This window comes from Leucoraja erinacea, chromosome 10 (assembly GCF_028641065.1).
Source record: "Leucoraja erinacea ecotype New England chromosome 10, Leri_hhj_1, whole genome shotgun sequence".
Taxonomy (NCBI): domain Eukaryota; kingdom Metazoa; phylum Chordata; class Chondrichthyes; order Rajiformes; family Rajidae; genus Leucoraja; species Leucoraja erinaceus.
In genome coordinates, this window is record NC_073386.1 from 60,981,373 (window position 1) to 61,000,600 (window position 19,228).

Below are 19,228 nucleotides of genomic sequence, written 5' to 3' on the forward strand. Positions count from 1 at the left end.
GACACCTGTCCCATATATATGCTTCTCCATAAAAAGTGCATTAACCCAACAGGGATTCATGGCACCGTTTCAATGTGAAAAGGTAAAGTTCTGAAGGGAACTAATTCACTCACAATACAGCTTTCCCAACACTGTATGGTTCATTCTTTTTACCACTGTTTCTCAGATCACCGGTGAGTGCTTTTTGCTCTTTAACAGCGAATTATTAGATCACTGTAAAATGTTCCATTAAGATCTGACTAATCTTCAACATTTCACTTTTGGCACTCAGGCCAAACCCACGAGTTACTCACGAGTCACTACAGTAAACTCACGGGCTACTACGGTATTACAAGGAGTTTAAAAGTTTCACATTTTTCCTTCAAGAGTAAATTTGACTCATGGACATCTTTCAAAATGTTGAACATTTTTCACGAGTTAACAAGTTTCCCGAGTACCTGCCGTTAGCGTTATGAGTCGCTAAGTTACGTCCACGAGTTCCAACGTTCCCCCTACATTAATTCTACGTGATTACCACGAGTTTGATTTGTTTTTAACTCGGGATCACTCGTGGGTGGACTCGCACCGTGAGACAGGGGTTTAACACAAATAAAAATACATGCTGTTCAATTCTTTATTGGTATTTAATTTTAGTGCACCATAGAAAGCATTTTATCAGGATGCATCACAGCATGGTTTGGAAAATAGCTCCATCCAAGAAATGGCAGCGAATTGTGGTTGCAGCCCAGATCATCACACAAACCAACCTCCCTTCCACTGACTCCATTTACATCTCATGCTGCCTCGGCAAGGCCAGCAGCATAATCAAGGACCAGTTGCACCCTGGCCACTCTCTCTTCTCCCCTCTCCCATCAGGAAAATAGGTATTGAAGTGTGAAAACACACACCTCCAGATTCAGGGACAGTTTCGTCCCAGCTGTTATCAAACAACTGAACCATCCACTCACCAACTAGATCGCAATCCTGATATATCATCTACCGCACTGGAGACCCTCGCACTATGTTTAATCAGACATTACCTTGCACAAAACATTCTTCCCTTTATCATGTATTTGTATACTGTGGATGGCTTGATTGTAATTATATAGTCTTTCTGGTGACTGGTTAGCACGCAACAAAAAGCATTTTCACTGTACCTCGGTCTACGTGACAATAAACTAAACCAAACCAAACATCCCTCGGCCCACACATTAGGCATTGCATCCCCCACCATAGACCTTCCACCATCGACACTTCACGCTGCCTCAGGAAAGCAGCCAACATCATCAAGGAATCCTCACATCCCAGTCATTGTCTCTACTCCCCTCTCCAGAAGATACAAGAAGCTTGAAAGCACATAGCAGCAAATTCAAGGACAGATCTACTTTAAGCACCGACAGGCAGATGTTTAATTGTAACATTGGAATAGAAGAGTTACCAATGATGAGTTGTCTCTTTTATTCAACGTCATCCGTGCACACCCACTGAGGACAGAGACTCCTCAAACAACCATCCCCCTTGTTGGACACAGATGTCATGTGTGGCTCAGTGGTGAGCAATGTCACCTCATGAAAGCTGCTGTCTTTGGGATGAGGCTTTAAGGAGGTGTTTCTCAGGTATATGTCAGCAATGCCACAACATGACCACAAGAGTTCTGCTCAGAGTCCTGAGCTAATATTTATCCTGAAACCAAACAGCTAAACACAGGTGGGCTGTGGGAGAGCTGGGAAGGGGAGGGGAAAGAGGGAGAAAGCAAACACTACCCGACGCAGGAGATCTGCCCAGATTTGGTTTGCCGTGTGTGAGCTGGCATCAGGTACATTGTCACAGCTGGGCAAGGAAAGACCACGGACTTTGTGTCACCTTGTGTCACCCTGACGGTCACACGGCACAGTGATAATGGAGTTGACGACCACAATCAATCTCTGTCTTCAACTGGTCCAGGCGTGGGTGTGAGAACACCCAATGGTGGAAGGTTTTGGACACATTGATCCAACAACAACTATTTCTCCCAGAATGTGCTTCTCCTAGAATGTGCACACCTCACATCCCAAGCTACCCATGTACTGCCACCCAAAACACAGACACGCACACAAAACCTTTTTCACATCACATTTATTGAACTTGTATTGATACATTGACACATACATAGATTTAATATCTCGTGTGATCCCATACAGGGTTAAAATCTGTTCAAGCACGGCATAAATAGTTCTGTAAATGTATCCAGAAGCTCAGACATGTGTGGTGAATCATGGCTGTGGCTTCATTTGTATCTCGTGTGGCATTATGTTTTTAATGATTTACAAAGGTTCACATTTTGATGATGTATTAGGGAACTAACCCATCATCCTCTGGGTCAGTTAATACATCCAGAAATGAACAAAACAAGTGTTTGAGAAATGAATCATGTTACACACAAGATTTAAAGCTGTCAGTCAGAACAAGTGAGACATTGACCAGGGTGGGTTTGCTGTGAGATTTATTGATGCTTCTGAATAGACTGGTTGTGATGGATCCATGTCCCACAACACAGGAGAAGGTGGTGCCACAGTTCCAGTCCTCTGGAGAAACCTTCAACTGACTGGTCATGGTGTTCCACCCATTCCTGGTGTCCTTGGTCACGGGCTGGCTCACGATCCCTGTCTTCAGAAGGGTGTCGTTGGCCATCCAGGCCACATAGATGTCTGCAGGAGAGAATTTGGTGACCAGGCACGTCAAGGTAGCAGTCTTATCCGTCTCCACCTCATCCAATGAAGGGGGGAGGAGGTAGACTTGAGGACGTATCTCAACTCCATCTGGGAACAGAGAGAACCTGAGTTAGACTGAATCTGTCGATAATTCTGTACTTACACAATACATTCCATTCTTATACTGACATGGACCACGTTTACATCCTGAGGGACCTCAGTTCACCTGAAACTAAAGGCTTTTCCTTTCTGCTCATTGTAGGGATGTATGGAATAGAAATCATGCCTCTGGTGCAATTTACAGGGCGGCATGGTGGCGCAGCGGTAGAATTGCTGCCTACAATGCAAGAGACATGGGGTTTGATCCCAACTATGGCTGGTGCCTGCATGGAGTTTGTACGTGACCGTGTGGGTTTTCTCCGGGTGCTCAGGTTTCCTCCCACACTACAAAAATGTACATGTTCTCTGTATGGCGGGACTGTCATATGCTGAGAAAATGGAGTGGCTGGGCTTGTATACTCTGGAATTTAGATGGATGAGAAGGAATCTGATCGAAACATAAGATTATTAAGGGTGTGGACACGTTAGTGGCAGGAAACATGTTCCCGACGTTCAGGGAGTCCAGAACCAGGGGCCACAGTTTAAGAATAAGTGTTAAACTATTTTAAACAGAGATGAGGAAACACTTTTTCACACAGAGAGTTGTGAATCTGTGGAATTCTCTGCCTCAGAGGGCGGCGGAGGCCGATTTTCTGGCTACTTTCAAGAGAGAGCTAGATAGGGCTCTTAAAGATAGCGGAGTCAGGGGATATGGGGAGAAGGCGGGATCGGGGTACTGATTGGGGATGATCAGCCACGATCACATTGAATGGAGGTGCTGGCTCGAAGGGCCAAATGGCCTACTCCTGCACCTATTGTCTATTGTCTATTGTTTGTAGGCTAATTGACTTGGTTTAATTGTAAATTGTCCTTGGTATGTGATGGGTAATGTTAGTGTGCGGGGATCGCTGGTTGGCGTGGACTTGATGGGCCGAAGGTCGCTGTATCTCTAAACTAAACTGAACTATAGCTTCCAGTGAGTTTAAATTGGTTAGTTAATCAACAGGAGCCACTGAATGCTGAGACTCTACAGAAAATGGAACCCAGCCCTTGGACCAGCCTGTTTCTGCGCTGTCTGTTCCATCTCCCCTTCTGCTTAAATGATTGGCTGGTGTTTGCCTCAAGTTCCCTGCCCTTCCAGTCCTGACTCAGTCTGTATCTCGGCTTGTGAAAGTTGCAATTCCCTCTCCCTCGATTCTATCTAAGCAACTCACGCTGAGGGAATAAGTGTGGTAATGGGCGAGGCTGTCGTGGTGACTTGGGATATTAATGATGTGGTTATTCAGCTGAGTTTAATCTTATTTTCACACTCTCTGACCATCTGTAAGTCCACCCAATATCCATTAGATATCCACTGGAGATCAGAAAAATCCAAAAGAATCTGAGAAAAACTATGAAATTCTTAATCGGATTGATGAAGGGGAGCCAGTATATGTATTGTATCTAGACTTTCAGAAAGCCTTTGATAAGGTCCCGCACGGGAGACTGGAGACTAAAATTAGAGCACATGGTATTGGGTAGGGTGTTGCCGTAGATAGAAAATTGGTTGGCAGGCAGTAAGCAAAGAGTAGGAGTGAACAGGTCCTTTTCAGAATAGCAGGCAGTGGCGAGTGGAGTGCCGCAAGGCTCGTTGCTGGGGCCGCAACTGTTTACCATATATATTAATGATTTGGAAGGGGGAATTAGGAGCAACACTAGCAAGTTTGCGGATGACACAAAGCTGGGTGGCAGTGTGAACTGTGAAGAGGATGTTAGGAGGTTGCAGGGTGACCTGGACAGGTTGAGTGAGTGGGCAGATGCATGGCAGATGCAGTATAATATAGATAAATGTGAGGTTATCCACTTTGGTGGCAAAAACAAGGGGACAGATTATTATCTCAATGGGGTTAGGTAAGGGGGATGTACAGCGAGACCTGGGTGTCCTTGTACAACGGTCACTGAAAGTTAGCGTGCAGATACAGCAGGCAGTGAAGAAAGCTAATGGAATGTTGGCCTTCATAACAAGAGGATTTCAGTATAGGAGTAGAGAAGTTCTTCTGCAGTTGTACAGGGCTCTTGTACGACCACATCTAGAGTATTGAGTAGAGTTTTGTCTCCTAATTTGTGGAAGGGCATCCTTGTGATTGAGGCAGTGCAGTGTAGGTTCACGAGATTGATCCCTGGGATGGCGGGACTGTCATCTGAGGAAAGATTGAAAAGACTAGGCTTGTATTCACTGGAGTTTAGAAGAATGAGGTGGGATCTTATAGAAACATATAAAATTATAAAAGGACTGGACAAGCTAGAAGCAGGATAAATGTTCCCAATGTTGGGCGAGTCCAGAACTAGGGCTCAGTCTTAGAATCAAGGGGAGGCCATTTAAGACTGAGGTGAGAAAAAACTTTTTCATCCAGAGAGTTGTGAACTTGTGGAATTCCCTGCCACAGAGGGCAGTGGAGGCCAAATCACTGGATGGATTTAAGATACAGTTAGATGGAGCTCTAGGGGCTAGTGGAATCAAGGGATATTGGGAGAAGGCAGGCATGGGTTATTGATTGGGGACGATCAGCCATGATCACAATGTATGGTGGTGCTGGGTCGTAGGGCCGAATGGCATCCTCCTGCACCTATTTTCTATGTTTCTACGAACAGGTGAGGCAGAGGAAGAATGTTTCAGATATTGGGGAATCCAGGCCAGGAGATGACAGTCTGAGGTGAAGTTGTGTAGGTGTGAGAGGGGGAGAAATGTCTTCACACAGATATTGGTGAACCTGGACATTCTCTGCCACAGACAGCACTGAAGCCCAATTATTAGATATATGCAAGAATGAGTTGGATCCAGTTCTTAGGGTAAAGGGATCAAGGGATATGGAGAGAATGCAGGAAGAGAGTACTGAATATGGATGATCAGCCGTGCTCATATTGAATGTCTGTGCAGGATTGAAGGGCTGAATGGCCTGCTCCTGCAATTATTTTCTATGCTGGATGTGATAAGTGTGTCCATTTGCTCAGATCAGACTCGCACCAACCTCTGTCAACACGTACCTGTCAGCTTCTTCAAAGATCTGCTCTCCTGTGTTGGCAAACTCTTGTCCTCCACAACACAGGTGTACAGAGCCCCACTCTCCCACTCTGCAGCGGGGACCGTCAGTCCGCTGGTGATGGTGTCTGTACCTCCGATCCTCTCTACACCACGAGTTGTCACCCCGTCTTCTCTCTTCATTTCATTCACTTGCCAGGTGACCCTGAATCCCTCTAAATCACCGTGAACCACCTTACACTGAATGGTGGCTGTCTTGTTGATCCAGATCTCTTCGAAGGAAGGTTTGCTTAAAGTGACCGAGGGGCGGGTATCTGAACATTCATCTGGGAGAAATCACATTTATTATGTCATCGTTCCCTGATGGAGCAGCTTGCCACTGAAGTATTTTGTGCACATCTCCACTGAATGATATGCTGGTCCCATCAACATCAGGGAGATTTATCTACATTGGTGTAGGAATGAAGCTTCCTATTGATCCCACAAGGAAACCGTGCTAAACAATGTGAATTAACAAGTTGACTTTTACATTATTTGACAGTTATGTGATCACTGAACCTGCTACCAGCTATTTACTGAATCAAATGTATAAAATTCCCTCTGAGGAGAGGCAAATCGAGCTAATGTATGAGGTCAAAATGTTCAGTTCAGTTTAGTTTATTGTCACGTGTACAGAGGTACAGTGAAAAGCTTTTGTTGCGTGCTAACCAGTCAGCGGAAAGTTCTTCACTTTATATTATAAAATAGAAGCAGCAGCATTATTTTATTTAGTCGCGAGTGGACCGGAGTAGGATGAAGAAAGGTCTCGACTCAAAGCCTCACCTCCCCATGTCCTCCAGGGATGCTGCCTGACCTGCTGAGTTACTCCAGCATATTGTGTCCTTTCATTTAGTCACAACTGTTTAAATGCATTTTGTATCCATGAGGTGTAACTAAACTCTCCTGCTGCTTTGTCAGAATGTAGTGTGTTGCAGCCGGCCTGTTCCAGAGGCTGCTACACATTGCCTAGACTGACTGTAGCCACTGGGGCAGGGAGAGAGCTGCTCTGCTGGACACCCTGTCACAGCTGAGGCACCCACTGGCATTAAGTACAAAGGCAGAGGGAAAGACCGTTTTGAAGAAGAGTAATGTGGATCTCCACCGTGTCTGGCCTGCCGACTGGCTTGGATTGCCCTCAAGTTACTAAAGCAATGTCAAAGATACAATTATTTCTGTGGCCAGATTCACTTACAAGCCCACAACAGGACTGCACCATGTTACAGTGCTGCCCATGTATGGCACAGTTTACAATGTGGAGAATGGAGTGAATCCCAGGAGCCTACCTTGGATGTTCTTCACAACCTTCGTGATGATGGTGTTGGAGGCGCGATGATACACTGTACAATTGAAACGTGAGCCTGACTTCCAATCCTCTGTACTCATGGTCAGGAAGTGGCTGGCACTGAAAGTGCCCCCCTGCTCCAGAGCAGTTGGTGCAGCACTGGTGTTGTTGGAGATCAGGGCACCGTCTTTACTCCAAGTGACGTTGATGAGGTCTGGGTAGAATCCAGAGACCACACACTCGAGGGTGACCTTGTGGCTACGCTTGGTCTCTTCGTGTGCTGGAAGCAGCAGTCTGACTTCAGGTTTATTTGGCTCAACTGGAACAGAGCAAAATAAATGTTAAACTCTCTCATAGAGACATAGAGTGATACAGTGTGGAAACAGGCCCTTCAGCCCAACTTGCCCACCCCGGCCAACATGTCCCAGCTACATTAGTCTCTCCCGCCGTGCTTGGTACATGTTCCTCAAAACCTGTCCCTGTCTGTTTTTTTAATGTTAGGATAGTCCCTGCCTCAACTACCTCCTCTGGCAGCTTGTTTCATACATCCACAACCCTTTGCGTGAAGAAGTTACCCCTCAGATTCCTATTAAATCTTTCCCCCTTCACCTTAAACCTATGTCCTCTGGTACTCAATTCACCTACTCTGGGCAAGAGACTCTGTGCATCTATCCAATCTATTTCTCTCATGATTTTATACACCTCAATAAGATATTCCCTCATCCTCCGACACTCCAAGGAATAGAGTCCCAGCCCACTCAATCTCTCTATAGCTCTCTAGCCCTGGCAACATCCTTGTAAATCCTCTCTGTACCCTCTCTCTCTCTGTCACAGCCATTTAATCACTGATCTGTTGCCCACCTTTGTTATGGTTGGTCCGCGCTGACACTGGTGAGGATGATGAAGATTGTTGGGCGAAGCACACAAACTCCACCCCGCTGGTCCACTCCTCGACGCTGGTCCGGAGTTCACTGGTCACAGGGTTTTGGGTGCCTTCATGGCTCGGTGTACGGGTCATAACTCCTTCACTTCTCTCCTTTCCTCCCACCTTCCAGGTGAGATGGACCTGGCTCGGATCACTACAGATCACTGAACACACCAGCGTAGCGGTCTTGTTGATCCAAATCTCTTTCATGCCAGGATTTTGAATGAAGACGGCCAATGCTGTGGATCAGAAATGGAAAAGTTCAGAATTTTAGTTGAGACTCATCTGTTATTAAAGGGCCTGTCCCACTTACGCAACTTTTTCGGCGACTGCCGGCACCCGTCATAGGTCGTCGCAGGTCGCCCAAAATGTTCAACATGTTGAAAATCCAGCGGTGACCAGAACAAGGTACGAACCATTGGGCGACTACTCATGACCATACAGGCTTCACCTATGTCGGCAGGGTGTCACCTGTATGGTCGTGAGTATTCTCCTCAGATGCCCAAAGAGCCGTAGCGCCGGTCTGGTCGTAGCTGAATTTTCAACGTTAACATTTTTCAGTGACCTGCTGCGACTATGACAGGTGCTGGCAATCGCAGAATAAATTGCGTAAGTGGCTCAGGCTCTTTATGGAAAGGCAGGGCAGAAATCCAAACAGGTGTCTCATAAAAGAACTTTAAGATGTTTATGACATCACATAAAAGACTGATCAATGGCAGATCAAACTATACACTGGCTAGATTTATTGCAAACAGAATAGTAGAAAAACTTGTGTTAAATAGCAGGTTGAGTGTTTTGACTGAAAAAAACAGAACAAAGGATCCATCAACTGGGATTTGACTCTCTTTCCCATCACCATGATCAGCTGGTACATTACAAGGGCACAATTTGATATGTGCTTTGCTTGGAACCCCTACTGCATCGATTAGTAATACTGAGCAACAGGAATGAGAAAAGCAACTTTTTTCCCTGTAGGCCAAGCCTGGGATTCCCTCAGTTTAAGAATGTCACATGCTGATATCACAGCCTTACTCTGACCATGTGTCTCACCATCTCTGAAACCTTCACCACAAACACAACCTTCAGTAAAGGTGTCAACTCTGGGCACTCGTAAGCCTGCACTCCTTTCACCTTTGTACCACTTGCTGTGTCACATTGCAGTGTTGCCCACAAACACCAAAACTCACTCAGCCATAGACTGGTGTCAGTTTAGTGTGACTGTGCTCCAGTGAAGACTTTGAGGCGTTTCAGTAATTGATAGAAATGATCAGAAATAAATTAGTGGCTGACTCTCCAGCGACAGCAGAGCAAATCATAAATGGTTAGAAGTATCAAGGTCCCTCTCCTGCTGCAGATTGGGATGAAATTCTGCATTAGATGTATTTTCCCATTTCACATCAGAATCATTGGGCGAGGAAGAGAATGATTTATTCATTCATTGCCCCTGACTGGCCTGCACTGCCACTTGTCTTCTGAAGCAGCATCATGAGTCTAGTTGCACTCAGCTCACTCTTGTGTGTGCACTGTTTACACACTTAGTCACTTGGACCACATGAGCTGATTTTGCTCTCAAACACTTATTGTGGAGTGTGATTAGGTTTGTGTCAGAATTGAAACTTTCAATGAGCCTGGAGATCAAAGCCTTCAGCTGCGTAGAAAGCAGAGTCTGTCTGACAGGAGACATAACATTTGTCAATGTAAGATGTTGTCTATTTCACAACCCCTCCTTCTTTAAGCAAAATGGTGAGCAAATTCCTTTCAAAAATAGTTATGTGCATGGTATTAGTGTGGATGACAGTTGTTGCAGTGTCATCAGAAATTTATAAGCCTAGTTTAACAGTGTGCAATGTTTTTGCTTTGTGAATCTTGTTTTAATCAGCAATGTGATATTGTTAAACATGTGTGTTTGCAAGATGCTCAATCCCGTCCCTTATCAGTGACAGTCGTGTAGTTCCACCATCGCGGTGTCGGGGGGAAACCGCCTCCTATGAAACCTGGCAGAGTATGGATACTCTCCATCCTGTCAAATGCTGGTATCTTCCACAAGAGACATTTTGTCTTGCTCATCCTTAGATGATTATAACCAAACACGTCCATTCCTTGCAACATTCCTTGCATTCCCTGAGTTTCTCCTTTGGACTGAGGTTTGTGTCCCGGAGGTGGGTTAATAAATCTGTGGCAATTTGTGCTAACTACAGTTTTCACCCAAAGCCAGTATAGGACAGGAGACCGGTTAGAGCCCTAGATCTTGCCTCACCAGTTTGCATTTATTATAGGGTCATCCTATTTTTTACTGAGCCACTTTGACATTTCACACCGTTTAGAAACATAGAAACATAGAAATTAGGTGCAGGAGTAGGCCATTCGGCCCTTCGAGCCTGCACCGCCATTTAATATGATCATGGCTGATCATCCAACTCAGTATCCCGTACCTGCATTCTCTCCATACCCTCTGATCCCCTTGGCCACAAGGGCCACATCTAACTCCCTCTTAAATATAGCCAATGAACGGGCCTCAACTACCCTCTGTGGCAGAGAGTTCCAGAGATTCACCACTCTCTGTGTGAAAAAAGTTCTCCTCATCTCGGTTTTAAAGGATTTCCCCCTTATCCTTAAGCTGTGACCCCTTGTCCTGGAGATGTTTACCTTAAACATCTCCTGCCTTTCAATCTATGGGTGGTCCTTGCTGACTAGAATCTGAGCATGAATAAATCTGGCCAGTGGCACTGGGATGTGAAGCAACAATGTCTGCAAATGAATGAATACACAGGCAACTAGTGGAAGGGAGAGGGAGACAGCTTGAATTGGGTATTCTCCCCACTCTGGTACACTTTGATCCCAGTAGATACCAGGGGTTGGATTTGAATCTTATAAATGGGTAGTAATAATAGAATGACAAATTCCATACGCAGCCAATTACTTTATTTCACACTTTCCTGCCCAACAATGATACTGCTGGGTAGAACCATCTGAGAATGTCACTTTGAGATTACTCTGGTAGATGAACTTCGGCAGACACTTCGAACAGCCGGGACATTCTCCACCTGGAAATGGAAGATTAATTGATTTAAATGTTAAGAGATTTTTACCTCCTGTGTTGAGGAAAGAGGAGATTCACATATTCCCAGTCTGTGTCCTCAGTATTTATCAGCATAAGATTATGCCGACCACGATAAACTGCTTCACTTTATCCAGGATCAGACAATACTTTAAAGAGTGTGGAGATGAGTTCAAAAATAATCCAGGCACTGACATTTCAATGAAAGGGAAAGGGCAATCTACAGGTGAGTTGGACAGTTTGGGTGAGTGGGCAGATGCATGGCAGATACAGTTTAATGTGGATAAATGTGAGGTAGCAAAAATAGGAAGGCAGATTACTATCTTAATTGGGTCAAGTTGGGAAATGGGGAAGTACAATGGGATCTCGGGGTTCTTGTTCATCAGTCAATGAAAATAAGCATGCAGGTACTGCAGGGAGTGAAGAAAGCGAATGGCATGTTGGCCTTTATAACAAGAGGAGTTGAGTATAGGAGCAAAGAAGTCCTTCTGCAGTTGTACAGGGCCCTAGTAGAGACCACACCTGGAGTATTGTGTGCAGTTTTGGTCCCCTAATGCGTGGAAGGACATTCTTGCTATTGAGGGAGTGCAGCGTAGGTTCATCAGGTTAATTCCCTGATTGGCGGGACTGTCATGTGCTGAGAGAATGGAGCGGCTGGGCTTGTATACCCTGGAGTTTAGAAGGATGAGAGGATATCTTATTGAAACATATAAGATTATTAAGGGTTTGGACACTTTAGTTCTATCATCAGCTTTAAATGGACAACAAAATCTCACACTAACCTTGAAGCTTCGAGAACGCCGTTATTACCATGTTGTCCGGCTTGGATCCTGCCTTGCAGTAGTAGGTTTTCCTGTTCCAATCTGCTACAGGGACTCGCAGCAAGCTGCTCATTGTGTACTTGTTGTTTTGTCCCAACACTGGTGGGTAATTTGTGATTCCATCGTTGATGACCCCACAGCTGGTGGACCATGTCTGATTGATGACCTCAGGCAGGTAGTCCTTGACCAGACAGAGGATGCTGATCTCTTGTACAGATTCTGTGTTGCAGGAAGAGGTGATGTGGACTGAAGGCAAAACCACATCCTCTGAAATGGAAATAAATTAACAGTTGGTCCTATAGTAAATGGATTATTACCAGCGCATGCAACAGGTTCATGCTGATTGCTGAGTGAATGCAGGTGATTCAAGCTGAGAGAAGGCCAGGCAGAGCAGACAAATAGTTCCTTTCCCAATCTCTTTCACACCGTGCATGACCAAGCAGTGAAATGCTGATCTCACACTGGGGAAGCAACATCTGCCAAACCAGAGGGACAAACCGGCCTGTGCTCTGGGTGATGTGTCCCAGGTCAGGAACCACATGGTATGGTGCCAGATGGACCATATCTATAACCAGATCTATATCTATAAGCCTGAAGAAAGCACTGCCAGTCAGAAGCTACATTGTGAGCCACAACCACAGCCGTGTCACCGGACCGTGCGGTGGATGAAGAAGGACTCGCTGGTGCAGAGCAGAGACAATGGCGCCTGGTTTTAAGTTGAAATAACACAAAGTACTTGAGTAACCCAGCAGACTGAATCAGTCTGAAGAAGATTCCCCACCTCACCTATTGATGTTCTCCAGAGATGCTCCCTGACCAGTTGAATTACTCCAGCACTTTGTGTCTTTTTGTGTATTAACCAGTATCTGCGTTCTTTGTTTCAACTACATATACGGGTAATACCTTTCTTGTTTAAAGCTACATTCGGCAATAATGGATACTATCCCCCCCACACCATGGTCCGTTAATAATGAGGGTTTACTATTCAGAAGTTGGATGTTATACTAGAATGTTACAAGAAATCGGTGAGGCTGAATTTTGAATACAATGTTGAGTTTTCATCAAGCTACTCTCGGAAAGATATCATTAGGCTAGAAGAGTGCTGAGAAGATTCACAAGTATGTTGCCAGGACTCAAGGACCTGAGCTGGAGGGAAAAGTAGGGCAGGCTCGGACTTTACTCCTTTATACCTCTAGAAGGCAGAAGAGTGATCCTATAAAGGTGTATAAAATCATGAGGGGAATAGATAGGGTGAATGCACAGTCTATTACACAGGATAGGGGAATCAAGATATAGGTGTAAGATGTGAGGAACAAGATTTAATGGGAATGTGTGGGGAACTTTCTCATACACAGGGTGGTGGATATATGGAACAGGCTGCCAGAGGAAACAGTTGAGGCAGGTACGATAACAGCATTTAAAAGACACTTGGACAGATACATGGATAGGAAAATTAGAGGACATGAGGTAAACATGGGCAAGTGGGACTAGCATACATGGAACATCAGGCTGCCTTGCACAAGCTGAGCTGAAGGGCCTGTTTCCGTGCTGTATGACTCCATGTCTCTGAGTTATTAATGGGCTGGGAAATGCTTTGAGATGTCCTGGGGTTGTGGAAACCTTCAACAAAATAAAAAAACATCAAATAAAAGTGGAAATAGTGGTTGTCAGATACTGTACTGAAAGAGTTTGATGATAGAGCACTGAAGTGAAAGGGTGATTCTGCTTCTCTCCCCACAGATGCTGCCTGAGCTGTCGAGTGTTTCGTGCAGGAGGATCAATGATATCAGGCGGCGAGACTTGTAGCTCACAGTGTTTTCCATCCCGGGATCAGCAGGTGGTGAGTGCAGTTTAATTTGGATCAATGTTCCTAATGTGGTCAGGAGGTGGGTCAGAGACAGGAAAACACATCATACTAGCAGCTGGGGTGAGGAGCTGGGTGCTGGGGGGAGGAGCTGGGTGCTGGGGGGAGGAGCTGGGGTGCTGGGGGGAGGAGCTGGGTGCTGGGGGGAGGAGCTGGGTGCTGGGGGGAGGAGCTGGGTGCTGGGGGGAGGAGCTGGGGTGAGAAGGGGCAATAAACTTCCCATCTGGGTTGCCATCCTGGGGGCATTTAGTGCCGATTGCGTTGCTGGGTCAGGGGTCAGAATTAGGCTCGACTGGGTAAGGACAATAGATCTCCTCCTCTGAGGGACAGCGGGGAAACTGAGAGGTCATCATTACTGTGGATTTGTGCACAAAATCCAGGTTACTAACAAAAGAAAATCTGACACTGGTCCAATCTGTCCCAGATTATGAACAAAGTTTAAATTCCACAGTTGTTACGGAATTAAACTGGGGTCTGATTGTAGCCTGATGCACATCCATTGGATCACTGTAACTGTGGTGTCTCGGACAACATTTTCCCCTCACCAGCGGTATGCCGATTCTGCTGTGTGCAGAGTGGATCCATAGTCCCTCCTTTACAACACGGCTCTATTGTGAACATGCCTCACTGCCTGTGAAGCGCTCGGGAACACCATGAAAGGTGCTCTGTCAATCACTGAGATTCACTGAGACACCAGCAGCCCTGGTTAATGGAACGAAGCACGTGTTGGACAAACCCAGTCTGTCGGCTGGCGGAGGAGGGCAGCAAATTAGAGCCGTTCCTCCATCTGTGAACTGGGAAAAAGCAGTTCTTTTGTGCAGCAAAACCCACGTCAAAAACACCAAGCAACTCGACTCAGAATCTAAACTACAAGCATCAGTGAATTCACAATGAAGAATAAAAGGTATTGACTTACTAAGGATCTCTAAATGTTGAAATTCAATACAAGACGCAACGAAAACCTGGTGTACTAAACCCCACATCTACAGTAGAACCACGTACAACATTCTCTCATTACTTTCAAATCATTCATTATTGTGAACCTTTGTTTTTGAACCAGCATCAATGTGATTTACAATCTAGAGAATGTTCTGTGTTCTGAAGCATTTACACAAGGAGTGTTTGACAGAGCAATGTAGAGGGAGCTCGACTCTGTGTCAAACACACTGTCCCTGCACTGGGAGAGAGTGTAGAGGGAACTTCACTCAGTGACTAACCCGTACCCTGGGTGTGTGTGGAGACAGGTTGGATGGAGCCTCACTCCTTGTCTAACCTGTGCTGTCCCTTCCCTGGGAGTGTTGGGACAGGAAGATGGAACTTTGTATCTAATCTGTAGCTGACAGCACAGTGACACGGGGAGATTTATTCTGCATTTGACTCATGCTCTGTCTGACCTGGATGTGTTTGATGGGATCGCTTTGCGAGAGCAGGTACTGGAGTCATAGCGTCATAGATTAATAGTGTGGAAACAGGCAGATTAATCTCCAAAAGACTGGAGGGTGGCTGATACTGACGCGTAATTGAAGAAGGACATTAGGGCCACGCCAGGGATCTACACCAGTGAGCCTGACGTCATTAGTGGGAATGTCCTTAGGGATAGGAACTATCCATATTTGGATAGACACGGACTGATTAGGGATAGTCCTAAATTTACAAGATCTAGATCATTTGGGAGGGTGGGCCAAGGATTAGGGACAGCATGGCTTGTGTTGGGGAAATTGTGCCTCATGAACCTGATAAGGTTCAATAAGGTCTGGCATGGTGGGCTGGCGTGGAAGGTTAGATCTCATGAAACCCAACATGAGCTAAATTCGCTTGGAGGAAGTGGACTACTGCAGGGGTCAGTGCAGAGACCACTGTTGTTGGTTATCTACATTAACAGTTTGCCATACAATATAGTGGACATTGATAGTAAGTTTGCAGATGACACCAAAATCAGAGCATGAGTGGACAGTGAGAAGGATAAGTTTACAATAAGGTCAAGATCAGTTGGGAAAGGGAGCCAAGGAATGCCAAATGGAATTTAACTCTGACAAGTGAGGGAGTGTTGAACTGTGGTAGATCAAACCAGAGCTGGACTTACACAGTAAATGGTAGCGCCTGAAGAGTGTTGTAGAACAGACAGATGTGGAAATGCAGAGGCATGGTTCGCTGAGAGTGGCGAGTTAGGTGGACAGGGAGCTGAGGTGGCTTTTGTCAGACTGCCTTCAATGGGAAGGGTACTGCGTATAAAAGTTGGGACATGATGATGCAGCTGTATAAGTCATTGGTGAGACCACGCTTGGAGTAAGTACTGTGTGTAGTTCTGGTCACCCAGCTACAGGATGTCATTATATTGGAGACTTGGAAAAGATTCACCAAGATATTGTCTGGACATGTGAGGTTCTGTTTTAGGGAGAGGGAGGATAAGGTGGGTTTTTTCCCCTTTGAGGCAAAGGACACTGGGCAGTAACCTTATTGAGGTGAACAAGATCATGAGGGGCATGGATAAGGTGCACGCTCACAGGCTTTGTCCCAGGATAGAGGTTTCTAAAACAAGAGGGCACAGGCGTAAGGTGAGTGGGGAGAGATTAAAAAGGGGACTTCAGGGGCATTTTTATTCACATTGGGTAGGCAGTATCTGGAATGAGTTGCCAGAGAAAACTATAAAAGCAGATAGAATTACGAAAAATCCGGTATATGGATGAGAAGGGTATGTGGCCAATGGGCCGAGCCCAGAAAGCCAGCTTGGTCGGCATGCACAAGATGGACTGAAGGCAGATGATGGCGAGACTCAGGGAAAGAACAGCCTGTGGGGCAGTTCAACGTGGTGGGAAATGTACTGTTGCTGGGTAGATTCTAACTCTGGAGGATCCCGCCTGTGTCCGGGAAATCCGTTCCAAATATCACACCGAGTTCAGGTCAATTATAGAATTGGCAAAGACCATACATTAATAAAACACAACTGGGTAAAATGGAATTGAGGAATTGGTCTTACCTGAAGTCACTGTCAGCGAGGTTCCTGCACCCCAGTACTCAAGATAGTCACACTGATTCATTTTCCCACTCAGTCAGTACAATAACTCCACTCGCCCTCCACATCCAATAATCTCAGCAAAGTGTCAACGTGAACTCTGCCCGGACCAGGAGCAGCCGTTTCCTGCATTTCCATCCCAATCTCCGTCCTTGTTCAACCTCTGGTGTGAATAATAGAGGCATTTTTGCCGTCTGCTGTCACCGGCTCTGGCCGTCCCTCACAAACACAATCGCCTCCTTTCGGGCTTTTAACCGGCCAGAAATGGACATTTCTTCCCTGCAGTGCGAGCCAGGCTTCAGGGATTTGACTTTGGCAAGCAGCAATGTTCAATGGATGGAGACAGACTGCGCTGCGGACGCTCATTTGTCGGGGGCAGTTTTTGTTCAGCTCTCCACCGCCGTGGGCCAGTATACACGGTGATTCACCGCCGCTCACAAACTGCGCTACCACATCCAGCCCGAAATCCAACGCTGGCCAGAGTGGACAACGGTTTAATTAAAGCCCCGTCCATGTGTGTCCATGTGTCCCACACAGCAGTGTCCAGTCTCGACAATTGCAGCCCTGTAGTGGACAGGAGATAACCCAACGCGACTGTCACCGTGCCTCGACCCACAGCGGCTCCTCGCTGTTTGTGTTCCCACATCTCCAGTGGAACTTGTTCCCTGTGCCAGATGATGCACTCTGGATCTGGTTTATATCCACGGGTCCCGAGGAAAGGCGGCGGCGGCAGCGCCCAGAGACGTGATTTAAAGCGTTTGGCTGCGGCAGGTTTTTGTATTGAGGAAGTCCCATCTCTCACACTGTGCCACCCGTATAGTCACAGTGATTCACCGCCGTACAATAACCCACATCCTCTCTCACTGTCTCCGAGCCCAGTCACTCCGCACGTCCGACTGTCAACTTGGAGCCCAAGGTCTCTCTCTGTTCATCGATGTTCCTTCTCGCCCAACCATTGACCGTGTGTCAGAGACGGACACCGGTTCTGATCGACCCGTGACTCCAGATCCACCCACGGCGCTTGGCTCCGAGCTGACGGCAGGTTCTCTCTCCCCTGGGTTGTTGTACCGGCCCGGCCCCGCTTCCTCTCACTGTGTCTGCCGCACAGTAATAGGTGGCCGTGTCGGCCAGACTCAGGCGGGTCATTTGGAGATAGACGTTGCTGCTGTCCTTGGAAACAGTGAATCGGCCGCTGAAGGCAGGCGCGTATTCTTTGCTGCCATCCCCAACACCACCGCCACCCACTCCAGCCCTTTCCCGGGGACTTGTTTCACCCAATGCACGTAGTAGGTGCTGAGGCTGAACCCGCTGGTTACACAGGTCAGTTTGAGGGACTCTCCGGACTTTGCCACCTCGGTCGGGGTCTGATTCAGCACGACCGCGGATCGAACGCCTGCCAATAAAAGAGAAACAAAGTTGAATAAACAGTTGAAGAGGCAGAGGGTCAAAGAGTGTCCGAGAAGCAGCCCGGCCCCGAGTGGGGGTGACGCCCGCCCGCCGCGGGGGGACACCCACCTGGCAGACAGGACAGAAGGAGACAGAGATAAGCAGCGACCCCCATCACTCTGAGCACTGACACACACTTGGACACTCCAGGAATGGGCGGCTTCAGCTCAAGGTCGGCTTTGTCGGGAGCAGCAGTCAGCGCTGTTTAAATAGGAAAGTGAGCTGTGAGTGAGAGACAGAGAGAGAGGTAGCCGCGGTTTCCCCACCCACTGAAACCAGAGGCGCGGCTTCCTGTCCCTGCCCCCAGCACCCAGTTCAATTCCCCAAAAGGTGTTTGTCTCCACAACAGGTGGAGGGGCAATGATGAGATCCGGATTAAAGATTGATCCCACTCTGCTCCATCCACTCATTACAATGATGAACACTTTGTGGAGCAAGAGGTCACTCAGATCCCCAGTGAGGGGCTGAGTTAAAAGTCGGTGTACAGATATCCCCCTGAGAGAGTGGGACATCTGTCAATGTAGATATCCCCTGCCTTGGGAGAGAGGGGCTAAATTTCACCGGTCAGTGAACAGATATTCCCCTGAGCGAGTGGGACTGAGAGACCGGTCAGTGAACAGATATCGTGGTGAGAGAGAGGGACTGAGAGAGACCAGTCAGTGTACAGGTATCGTGGTGAGAGAGAGGGACTGAGAGACCGGTCAGTGTACAGATATCGTGGTGAGAGAGAGGGACTGAGAGAGACCAGTTAGTGCAGATATCCACATTAATGAGAGGGACTGAGAGACACCAGTCAGTTTGAGTTGAGTTTATTGTCACATGTACCGAGGTACAGTGAAAAGCTTTAGTTGCATGTTAACCAGACAACAGACGGACAATACATGATTACAATTGAGCACAGTGAGCAGAAACATGATGAAGGGAATAACATGAATAAAGTTCAGTGCAAGATAAAACAAGTAAATTCTGATCAAAGATAGTGCGAGGATCTCC

General features: G+C 46.7%; 1 pseudogene; it reads right to left on the minus strand.

Moving 5' to 3' along the window:
• Positions 1-1,847: 1,847 nt before the first annotated feature.
• On the minus strand, positions 1,848-18,438 carry LOC129701289 (immunoglobulin gamma-1 heavy chain-like; annotated as a pseudogene).
• Positions 18,439-19,228: the final 790 nt, after the last annotated feature.